This window comes from Neolamprologus brichardi, chromosome 15 (genome assembly GCF_056152115.1).
Source record: "Neolamprologus brichardi isolate AB-2024 chromosome 15, ASM5615211v1, whole genome shotgun sequence".
NCBI lineage: Eukaryota > Metazoa > Chordata > Actinopteri > Cichliformes > Cichlidae > Neolamprologus > Neolamprologus brichardi.
This window is the reverse complement of record NC_142118.1, coordinates 30,924,999-30,937,244: the sequence shown is the minus strand read 5'-3', so window position 1 is coordinate 30,937,244 and position 12,246 is coordinate 30,924,999.

Here is a 12,246-nt window from a genome sequence, read left to right as displayed (position 1 = left end):
TATGTCCTGTCTGTAAATTATTAAAGGCATATATTTGAATTATAAATACACTAACTATAAGAAAACAGGCAAAACATGCACCATGCCTGAGGCTACGTCTCTTCATTGCATATAATTTCCATGTAGTCACTCTCTGTTTTCTCCGCTCCGTGCTTTCTCCTCCTTTGTGTTTACCTCCCCCTTCCTCCCTTCAGCTACACACACCCTCCCACCACCCTGGCCAGCCAATATGGTCTGAACAGAGGCTGATTCAGGGTGTCAGGCCTTGTCTTAAATGTAATAAATTAGCACTGAGCTGGGGAAAGGTGCATCCTTCCCAACACATCACCAGAGAAGGAGCGTGTGCACCACCATCCTTGACCTCGTCTTCTAACCCCCACTTTTTATACACACACACACACAGACACACACACACACACATTACAACCTCCAATTCCCCCTCCATCATCAGCTAGTCCTGGTCTGGTTGGCTCTGTCAGCCATCATCCAGTGCTCCAGTGAGAATCATTAGCATTGTCATAACTGGCTGGGAAAGGAGGCCAGCAGAGACCTGGTTGAAGGGGTAGAGGGGGATATCTGTGTTTGTGAGAGTGAAAGAGTGGGTGGTAGTATGCAAGTATTCATGGCTATGTGTTTGCATACAGATACTGTAGGTTTATGAACAAATGTTCATCTTTTTCGTATGTGGGTATTTCATGAGTGCAAATGTCTGTGAGGGCTGGTGCGTCTGTTTGCCTGCACGTGTGTGTGTGAGAGAGAGAGAGAGACAGAGACAGAGAACTGGTGCTGCATGCAGACATAGAGTGGTAATAAATAGAATGAATGTGGCAGCTCCAGCATTTGAGCAAAGTGGATACATGACTTAACAAGGTGTCCTGATGAAATGTGCAGAAATGGTTAAGATCAATTCAATTCAGTTTTATTTATACAACACCAAATCACAACAACAGTTGCCTCAAGGTGCTTTATATTGTAAGGTAGACCCTACAGTAATACATACAGATAAAAACCCAACAACCATATGATCCCCTATAAGCAAGCACTTGGCGACAGTGGGGGGGAAAAACTCATTTTTAACAGGAAGAACCTCCAGCAGAACCAGGCTCAGGGAGGGGCGGCAATCTGCCACGACCGGTTAGGGAGAGACAAGGAAGACAGGACAAAAGACATGCTGTGGAAGAGAGCCAGAGATTAAGTAAGCAAGTATGATTCAATGCAGAGAGGTCTGTTAACTCATAGTGAGTGAAGAAGAAATACTCAGTGCATCATGGGAATCCCCCCGCAGCCTATACCTATTGCAGCATAACTAAGGGAGGATTCAGGGTCACCTGATCCAGCCCTAACTATATGCTTTAGCAAAAAGGAAAGTTTTAAGCCTAATCTTAAAAGTAGAAATAGTGTCTGTCTCCTGAATCCAAACTGGAAGCTGCTTCCATAGAAGTGGGGCCTGAAAACTGAAGGCTCTGCCTCCCATTCTACTTTTATATACTCCAGGAACAACAAGTAAGCCTGCGGTGTGAGAGCGAAGTGCTCTAATGGGGTGATATGGTACTATCAGGTCATTAGGATAAGATTGGACCAGATTATTGAAGACCTTGTAAGTGAGGATTTTGAATTCAATTCTGGATTTAACAGGGAGCCAATTAAGGGACGCTGGTATAGGAGAAATAGGCTCTCTCTTTCTAGTCCCTGTCAGTACTCTTGCTGTAGCATTTTGGATTAACTGAAGGCTTTCAGAGAGCTTTTAGGACATCCTGATAATAATGGATTGCAGTCGTCCAGCCTAGAAGTGATAAATGCATCAACTACAGTGGGGCAAAAAAGTATTTAGTCAGCCACCGATTGTGCAAGTTCCCCCACTTAAAATGATGACAGAGGTCAGTAATTTGCACCAGAGGTACACTTCAACTGTGAGAGACAGAATGTGAAAAAAAAATCCATGAATTCACATGGTAGGATTTGTAAAGAATTTATTCGTAAATCAGGGTGGAAAATAAGTATTTGGTCACCTCAAACAAGGAAAATCCCTGGCTCTCACAGACCTGTAACGTCTTCTGTAAGAAGCTTTTCTGTCCCCCACTCGTTACCTGTATGAGTGGGGGACTTTATACAGATGATGATGTTTGACCTCATCATCTGTATAAAAGACACCTGTCCACAGCCTCAACCAGTCAGACTCCAAACTCCGCCATGGCCAAGACCAAAGAGCTTTCGAAAGACACCAGGAAAAGAATTGTAGACCTGCACCAGACTGGGAAGAGTGAATCTACAATAGGCAAGCAGCTTGGTGTGAAAAAATCAACCGTGGGAGCAATCATCAGAAAATGGAAGACATACAAGACCACTGATAATCTCCCTCGATCTGGGGCTCCACGCAAGATCTCATCCCGTGGGGTCAAAATGATCATGAGAACGGTGAGCAAAGATCCCAGAACCACACGGGGGGACCTGGTGAATGACCTGCAGAGAGCTGGGACCAGAGTAACAAAGGTCACCATCAGTAACACACTACAATGGCAGGGAAACAAATCCCGCAGTGCCAGACGTGTTCCGCTGCTGAAGCCAGTGCATGTCCAGGCCCGTCTGAAGTTTGCCAGAGAGCACATGGATGATACAGCAGAGGATTGGGAGAATGTCATGTGGTCAGATGAAACCAAAGTAGAACTTTTTGGTATAAACTCAACTCGTCGTGTTTGGAGGAAGAAGAATACTGAGTTGCATCCCAAGAACACCATACCTACTGTGAAGCATGGGGGTGGAAACATCATGCTATGGGGCTGTTTTTCTGCCAAGGGGACAGGACGACTGATCCGTGTTAAGGACAGAATGAATGGGGCCAAGTATCGTGAGATTTTGAGCCAAAACCTCCTTCCATCAGTGAGAACTTTGAAGATGAAACGAGGCTGGGTCTTCCAACATGACAATGATCCAAAACACACCGCCCGGGCAACAAAGGAGTGGCTCCGTAAGAAGCATTTGAAAGTCCTGGAGTGGCCTAGCCAGTCTCCAGACCTCAACCCCATAGAAAATCTGTGGCGGGAGTTGAAAGTCCGTGTTGCTCTGCGACAGCCCCAAAACATCACTGCTCTTGAGAAGATCTGCATGGAGGAATGGGCCAAAATACCAGCTACTGTGTGTGCAAACCTGGTGAAGACCTATAGTAAACGTTTGACCTCTGTTATTGCCAACAAAGGTTATGTTACAAAGTATTGAGTTGTATTTTTGTTATTGACCAAATACTTATTTTCCACCCTGATTTACGAATAAATTCTTTACAAATCCTACCATGTGAATTCATGGATTTTTTTTTCACATTCTGTCTCTCACAGTTGAAGTGTACCTCTGGTGCAAATTACTGACCTCTGTCATCATTTTAAGTGGGGGAACTTGCACAATCGGTGGCTGACTAAATACTTTTTTGCCCCACTGTAGTTTGTCAGAGTCTCTGAAACAGGAAATAATTACTAAAGTTAACTCAGAAAGATCAATTGGAGAAAGAGACTCTAAATGAATATCAATGGTACTGAAATGAGTTGTAGATGATGTTACATCTGTGAGATGATTATGATTATTTTTTTCTCTAATAGTTAAAATTTCATCTGTGTAGAAGTTCATGAAGTCAATAGCGCTTTGCTAATTATTTGAGCTGTATAATGTAAACAGAATTGGTCCTAGCACTGAACCCTGTGGAACTCCATAATTAACCTCAGTGTGTGAAGAAGACTCTCCATTTACATGAACAAACTGGAGTCTATTAGAAAGATATGATATAAACCACTGCAGCGCAGTACCTGTAATACCTACAGCATGCTCTAATCGCTCTAATAGAATATTATGGTCAACAGTATCGAATGCTGCACTAAGGTCTAGCAGGACAAGCACAGAGATGAGTCCACTGTCAGAGGCCATAAAAAGATCATTTGTAACCTTCACTAAAGCTGTTTCTGTGCTGTGATGAGCTCTGAAACCTGACTGAAACTCTTCAAATAAACCATTCCTCTGCAGATGATCTGTTAGCTGTTTGAAAACTACTCTTTCAAGAATTTTTTAAATGAAAGGAAGGTTAGAGATTGGCCTATAATTAGCTAAGACTGCTGGGTCTACAGATGGCTTTTTAAGTAACGGTTTTACTACTGCCAGCTTGAAGGCCTGTGGTACATAGCCGATAAATAGAGAGAGGCTGATCATATTTTAGATTAAAACATTAATATTAATGTAATAAATGTAAATATTAATCAGTTACACCTGATATGTGTAATGTACATTCCAAGCCTATGTAAAAGCCCAATTTTATTTGTTTATTCTTTAATGGTTAAAGCCAATAGTTTTATATTTCTTCAACAACATGTACTGTCACCATTAAGTGAAAAATAAAATAAATGAAATGTTTACATTTTCAAATAAGGCTGTTTTTTAAATATCCACACATTTATAAAAAAATATCCAATAGACAGAAAAATTTAAAAAAAAAACACTTGCATGGAGTATTTACAACAAGACATGTTCAGCAAACAGAATAACTCAAAATAAACTAAATAATTCACAATTGAAGAGTGTTTAAAAAAAGAGTTTTGCCCACAGTGTTTTAACCTACAAAGGTCTCACATGTCCCTGACGGTTCATGGTCCATCTGTGCACTCTGTCATCCTGATACAGTTTGATAACCACTGGTTAAATGTACCATCACCTGCAGTACATGTGTATTTCTCTCACACAGTCACAGGCAGTGATCACTGATTCGTTGATACCTTTGAAGAAAGGTAGTCCTCTTCATTTCCATAAACCATAAATCAAAGTGTACTTCTTATAAATCTGTCACTGCAGCCTGCGTATGCCATTAATCTTTCTGATAATCAATCCTCTGCATGCTATTAGTTATTAGACTACATTCTGTCCATGAGTTAGAAAAAAAACACGTAACATATGTGAATAGTTAGCATGTCTATTTCTCCTTTGTTTTTTTAAGTGATTAGTAATTCGATATTAGTACAGGTTGCACAGCCATTTTCTCTGCACTTTTGTATTTAGCCAGTAAAAAGATAAGTCATATTTCTATTAATATAGTTTAATAAAATATATGCTCTAAGCCAGGGGTTTCAACCCTAAATGAGCTGTGGGTGTGCTAGCACTGTCATCTCATTGGAGGGCCACCTTGGTGTTCAAGTACTACAAAACAAACAAACAAACAAAAAAAAACACAAATATTTCCTAAAATGTATGAATGTAGTGTTTTGGTTTTGTTTTTTGTTTTGTTTTTATTTTAAATATTCTAAAACAAGACAAAACTGCAAATGTAAACTCAAATTATTTTTCTCTCCCTCGTAACTAACTGAAGCCTTTCATTGAACTACTAAATAAACATATTGGTCCTCTCACATGGCAGTACTTCTGCTATTATTTTGTTCGTATTCAACAAAATCAAAATGCAAACAGAAGTGTACACATTAGTTTTTGACTCTCTCACTGAAATAACACAGCCAATCCCTCAGGATGTTTGTACTCTCTGTTCATATTGCCTTCATATTAAATCAGTTTGGGCTTTTTAAAGAACTTATTTAAATACTGCACTCGACAACAAACAGATCGTCCCTAACAAAAAAAGGAACATCAAGGGCCAAATTGCATTAGATTTCTTTCTGTAGGGTGACGTGGGCTGGAAGTGGCCCCAGGGCTGTGAGTTTGAGGCCCCTGCTCTAAGCATTGTAGCTCATATTGATTACGTTTTTATATTCACTATCATTTGAGAATTTACATGACCTAACAGTTTGTCTCATTCAGTTTAATTCACTGCCAGTGGTTGGGGTAAGAAGAACGCAAAAGGAGAAAAGAAAAGCATTAAGAGACATTAACAATAACAACAAGCAAATAGGTAGATACTATTTTACTTTTAGTGTTGAATGCAATTTTAAAAAAATAATAACTTTGTTATCTCTTTAAGGTGTTGTTATAACTGTGTGATTGTGTTCCATAAGTGAAGAATCTGTCATTCTAACATTAACTAACATTTGTGAGTGTGTGTGTGTGTGTGTGAGTGAATTAGAAACATTACTGGTCAACCAGGCATTTAAGTGATTCTACTAGCTTAACTACCTGATTTGTTTCATCTGTCTCGGTAGCTAGCAATGAGAAATGGACTCAAAAGCAGATTCAAAATGACAGCTCAAGGCTGAGTGACTAGAATATTTTATTTACAGTGACATAGTACAACAGGATGCTTAAGAGCTAAGGCTATGAACCTGGTTAGGGCAAATGAGCATGAACGATGAAACTCCAGACCGGGCTGGGTCGGCAGGGAAACTGTGGTTTGACAGTCGACGGTCTAGGTCAGGATGGTTCTGAGAAGTGGTGAGCAAAGTCGGCTGAAAACATCTAAGCCTTACTTGTTTGCAGGTGGAGCAAGCTGGAAGGGGAAGGCGAGTGACTGTGGCATGGGTGAGTGCAGTGAGGGATGAATCAGTGAAGCAGGGGGCCAGGTAGGTGTTTCTGGAGAGTATTCAATGACAGATTATCGGCTTAGGTGGAGCAGAAGTGACCAGCATCCAGGTTGGAAGAGTTATGGCGAGGTGGAGTGAGTATTTCCGTGAAACGACTGAGAAGACAAGAGAACAAGGTAAGATACAAGCACTATGATGAACACAGGATACGAGAAGCCACAAACTAACATAGGATTAGTTGTGAGCGCTGGTCTTAAGTAATGCCGGTCTAATCAGCTCCAGGTGGGAGCCCTGGGAGGAGTGATGATGACTCCACCCAGAGGAGGGGCGCCAGGCACTATAGAGAAACACTGACTCACCCAGACCATGACAAACTGTCTCTATCGATGTGGTGTGTGTGTGTGTGTGTGTGTGTGTGTGTGTGTGAAGGAAGATGTCATAGAAGAGGGATAGTAGTATAGCAAAGACATTAAACATTAAAATACAAATAAAGCATGCAAGAAAATAAATCAAGCCAATTTTACAACAAATCAATCACGTCAGAGTGTTTGTTGTCATTTTTAAATAAGTCCATATGATTTTTTTTTGTCAAATGACATGTAATATGAGTGACTGGCTTGCTTGGTAGGTCCAGTGTGGAGTGACTGACATACTGTTTAGTTGAGACAGATTGTGAGGGTCGTTCCCCAGTGAACACAGGTGCTCCAGGCACTACATTCACACCACAGAGCTTTGTTGTTTCTTTGTTTAACTATATTTCTAGAATCTAAATGAATTCTGATATCCAATTTTATTTTTGTGTATATCAAGTTTTCAATGTACAATATTAATGCCTTAGTTCCACATTGAGCATCCAAACTGTATGTTTTATTTTGAATGTTTACTGGTTCTTTGCTAGCCTAGATTATGAGCACTAATTCCATCAGTTGGATTTTTGATAAAGCCTAAGGAAGTTAAACAACATGCTGAGGTTATTATTGAGAGCTCCAGTCTTAGCCTGTGATTAGACCCACAACAAACCTGTATCTGTGTTCTCCAATAATTCCTGTCCTGTCATTGTGGAGTGGTACACCGTGATGACAGACCAGACCAAAGCCCCCTCCTTTTTCTGTGCATTTCTATACGTGCATGTAGTCATCCATGTGTGTGGCAGCATGAGAATAAGATAGCTAGACTGGTGTGCATGTATGTGTACTCTACCCCAGTATAGGCGGCAGTATTAATGAGCCCAGATTTCATTTCCGATGAGCGATTATTTGACTGTTCATTTGGCTAAGATTTATGATGAGGCCCTATATCTGTAGCCTGCAGCACTGCACAAGTCTTTAATAATGGGGAATGAACACATTAATCACCCTGTAGCAGTCAGCTACAGAAAGCTAGGGAGCACCATCCAATCTGCATCACTGGATGAGAGAGACTATCACCTCATATTCATTTAAAAACCTTATCTAGTACATGGAGGTAAGGAAAAATGACCTGTCTAACTGAATATGATTTAACATCATAAAACTGAGAGTCATACACACACTAGTTATCCTGTTGTGATGAAAGACACAGACCAACATTGGGCTGTCTGCCCAATGTTGAGGATGCACAAACAGAATCACCATAACAAACCCACAGGGTTTATCTAGGGTGGAGCATTGCCGCTATTCGCAAAACCTCATGAGTCTCAGGGTTATATATATATATAACCTTATATATATATATTAGTGCTTTAGCGTTAATCTCATTAAAATGACGTTAATGCCATAACCGCATTAACGCGAGAAATCTCCATTAGCAAGTTTGCACAGATCGCCCCGTGCGTGGGGCTAGATGGCGCTATAACATGTTAACGAGCAAACCGCGCTAACGCATTGACGCCGTGCAGCCCTGCACTGCCAGTGGCTGATGCCTTCACACATTGATGCTTCTCGGTGTCCGGGGCTGGGTGCTTGGGTGTGTACTGGCTCATTCCCAGCGGTTGCTTGGTGGGGCCTAGCACCCTTCTCTAGGGTAGGGGCCCGTGGAGCTCAGGCCTCGGTCCGCCCTGGCGTAGCCAGCTGCTGGCAGAACTTGCAGGCACGTCATCACTGCCCCTTGTGGCTTCTGCACTGTGGTTGCTGGGTCAATAATTTACCAGTATTGGGCATCAATTAAAATTTTAACAATTAGATTAAACAACTGGTATCCCTGGTAACAAATAGTGACAAGACCGTCAATTAGTTAGCTAGTTGTTCACAACTACTAGCTCAGTGTTCCAACATTCGAAAGAAGGGACTGCTTTCACAGCTAGAGATTGACGAGGTACAACATAAATGCTACGGCAAAGAAGAGTCAGGACGCCAGGTTAGGGGGGAGATATCATCACCCCCACCCGAGATTGGGTACATAGCCCCAAGTGCGACAGGAGAAGGATCGTTGAGTGCGAGAGGAACTGACCTGAAATATAGGATCATGGCCAAGCTTGAAACCTGGATCCTCAGTGAGATCACTGAGTGAGATCACTGAGAACAGCCACAAGGGGCAGTACCCTCCATGGAGAAGGAGGCTAGAGGGCAAGATCAAAGTAGCACGGAGGGAGGTTAGCCAACTAACGGAGTTGCAGAAAGGTGCGACAAAGAAGGTGCATAAGACATACAGCAAGCTGTCCATACCTGAGGCCTTGGAAACTGCCAAGCAAAGACTCACAGCCTTGGCCAGCCGCTTGAGGAGGTACACCAGAGAGATAGAAGGCAGGAGAATAAACCAGCTGTTCTCCACAGAACCAGCAAAGGTGTACTCTCAGTGGCAAGGGAACAATAATAAGAGAACAGCACCTGAGCTTGAAGGATAAACCGCCCGCAGGGGCGTGCTGTGTGTTTGTTTTATATATATATATATATGTATATATATATATATATATATATATATATATATATATATATATATATATATATATATATATATACTGTACATATATATATATATTAGGGGTGCAACGATACTCGTATCGATATCGAACCGTTCGATACAGTGCTTTCGGTTCGGTACGCATATGTATCGAACGATACAACATTTTTAATTTATTTTATCAACTTTCCTTCTGACGATGCTGTTTGTGTTGAGCGCTCAGTGGATCTGCGCTCGACAGTGCAGCCTAGGCGGAGTGGTCGAACACAGATTCACTGAGCGCAGGGCAAGCTAGCTAGACAGAAGTTAAGCTCGTTGCAACATGGCAAATTGAACCTCCCCCACCCTCATTCAGATCTGGCGTTTGGAACTATTTTGGTTTTCATGTGACATATGACCCTGAAGGTAAGCGTGTCATGGACAAAAGTAAAACAGTATGTTGGATGTGCCAGCAATGCTCAATTGGTGGGAACTAGTGTGTTAGCGCAGTTAGCTCGTTAATGTGTTGACGTCTTCCAGCCCCACTCATGAGGCGATCCGCGGTAGCTCGTTAACGGAGATTTGCCGTGTTGTGACCTTAACGTCATTTCAGATTAACGCTGACAGCACTAGTGGGAACACAACGAATATTACTGCACATTTACTCCGACATCATCCTAGTGCAAAGACAAGTGGAAGCAGACAAAAACAAGCACGCATGCTACAAACTTTACCCGAGTCATTTAGACAGCCGTTAGCACATGATTCTCCTTATGGGGACCTGATATGTTTAATATGCTGCTGAGAATATAGCCCAGAAGAAGCGTATAGTATAGCTTTTATTTTGGAAAGAGACATTTCTCCATAATAAACTCTCTTTTCCAAAGATGAGTGATTCCTCAATCAGATACAGGGCTCGCAAAATCGCTAGCCCGACGTCCTGGGGCTTTTTTCCAGTCGGGCTACCAAAATCTATCTCTGCCCTGCCCGTCGGCCTATCGTAGGAAGGAAAAATATATGTCAATGCTTTTGCATTCTTTCGGAAATGTAGCTGGGTAATTATGTCATTGGCATCGGCCACTGTCAATATGTGACATACTGAAATCGCGTTTGAATTTGCGCTTGTTTTTTGCTTTCACTTTGCAATCGCGTGAACTGTGTATAGAAAGCGACAGTACTGATTGGTGAGTGATGATAATTTGCGCACCAATTCCTCTGACATCGTCTTATCAATCGTTAGCTTACTATGCAAACATGACAAGTGAAATCTCCTGCAGCTTAAACATGTGAGAGGTTGATCGCGCAGAGAATCGCTGAGCGTTATGTTAGTGCGTGTGTAAAAGCAGCAGGATATATATTTTAGTTCTGCTGAGCCAAATAAGACCGGTCAGGGTGAAGAAGTGACAAAACGGAAAGGTTATGACAAATCAGACTATAAGGCAAAAAGAAAGTGCAGCTTTATGGTTTCATGGACAAAAGAATTTCTGTGGCTGCAATATGACGAGCTAAATAACCAGAGCTGCACATAAGTGGTCCGCAGGTGCGCATTCGCTGTCAAAATAAAAACCCGCACAAGATAAGAAGTTGCAACGCGTGTTTGCATACATAAGATTTTAAGGAGGAGGACAGACATTTGTTTAGAACTCTTAAAGATGTCGAAGAAGCTCCTTTAAGCAATTACTGTGATGTTCCTCCACCGCCAAAGAAATGTCAGAAGGAGTCCGAACCACAAAAGAAGCGCGTATTCTCGGAAAAGTGGTTGCAGGAGGTGAGCTGGCTTCAAACAAATGATGAACGCACAGAGATGTGGTGCAGAATGTGCCGTGAAAATTTAATAAATGACAAATTAATAAAAAGGCATGAACATTTTTTTTGTATCGAAAAAATATCGAACCGTGACACCAAAGTATCGAACCGAACCGAACCGTGAATTTTGTTGTATCGTTGCACCCCTAATATATATATATACATATATACATATATATATATATATTATTTGAACCCATCATTATTTGAACCCGTCCTATATAGATAGATAGATAGATAGATAGATAGATAGATATCTTCAGGGTAGTGAAGAATGACTGAGCTAAGTTCCTATGGGACTTCCGGATGGACAAAATGGTGGTGGCTAACCAACCAGACCTAGTGATGGTAGACAAACAGAAGAAGACGGCCGTAGTACCTACATAGATGTAGCGGTTCCGAATGACAGCAACATCAGGAAGAAGGAACACGATAAGCTCAAGAAATACCAACGGCTCAGAGAAGAGCTCGAGTATAGGGTGAAGGTAATGGTGGTCCCAGTGGTAATTGGTGCAATGACTCCGAAACTAGGTGAGTAGCTCCAGCAGATCCCGGAAACAACATCGTAAATCTCTGTCCAGAATAGCGCAGTCCTAGGAACAGCTAAGATACTGCGCAGAACCCTCAAGCTCCCAGGCCTCTGGTAGAGGACCTGAGTTTGAAGGATTGACTGCCCGCAGGGGCGAGCGGGGAATTTTATACATACATATATATATATAAATGTGTGTGTGTGTATGCGTGGTGCAGTGTGGTGTGCTGAATGGATATTTGGAGGGAGAGCTTCCCTCCCTCCAGGACATCTACAAGAAGTGGTGCCTGAAGAAAGTGGAGAGGATCATCAAAGACTCCAGTCACCCCAGCCATAAACTGTTCAGATTACTTCCATCAGCAGTATCCGGTCCTGAACCAGCAGACTGAGAGACATCTTTTTCCATCAGGCCATCAGACTGCTGAACACTTAATAATAATAATAATGGATTGCATTTATATAGCACTTTTCAGGGCCCTCAAAGCACTTGTTTAATTCCACTATTCATTCACTCTCACATTCACACACTGGTGGAGGCAAGCTACAGTTGTAGCCACAGCTGCCCTGGGACAGACTGACAGAGGCAAGGCTGCCATATCATGCCATCAGCCCTTCTGGCCA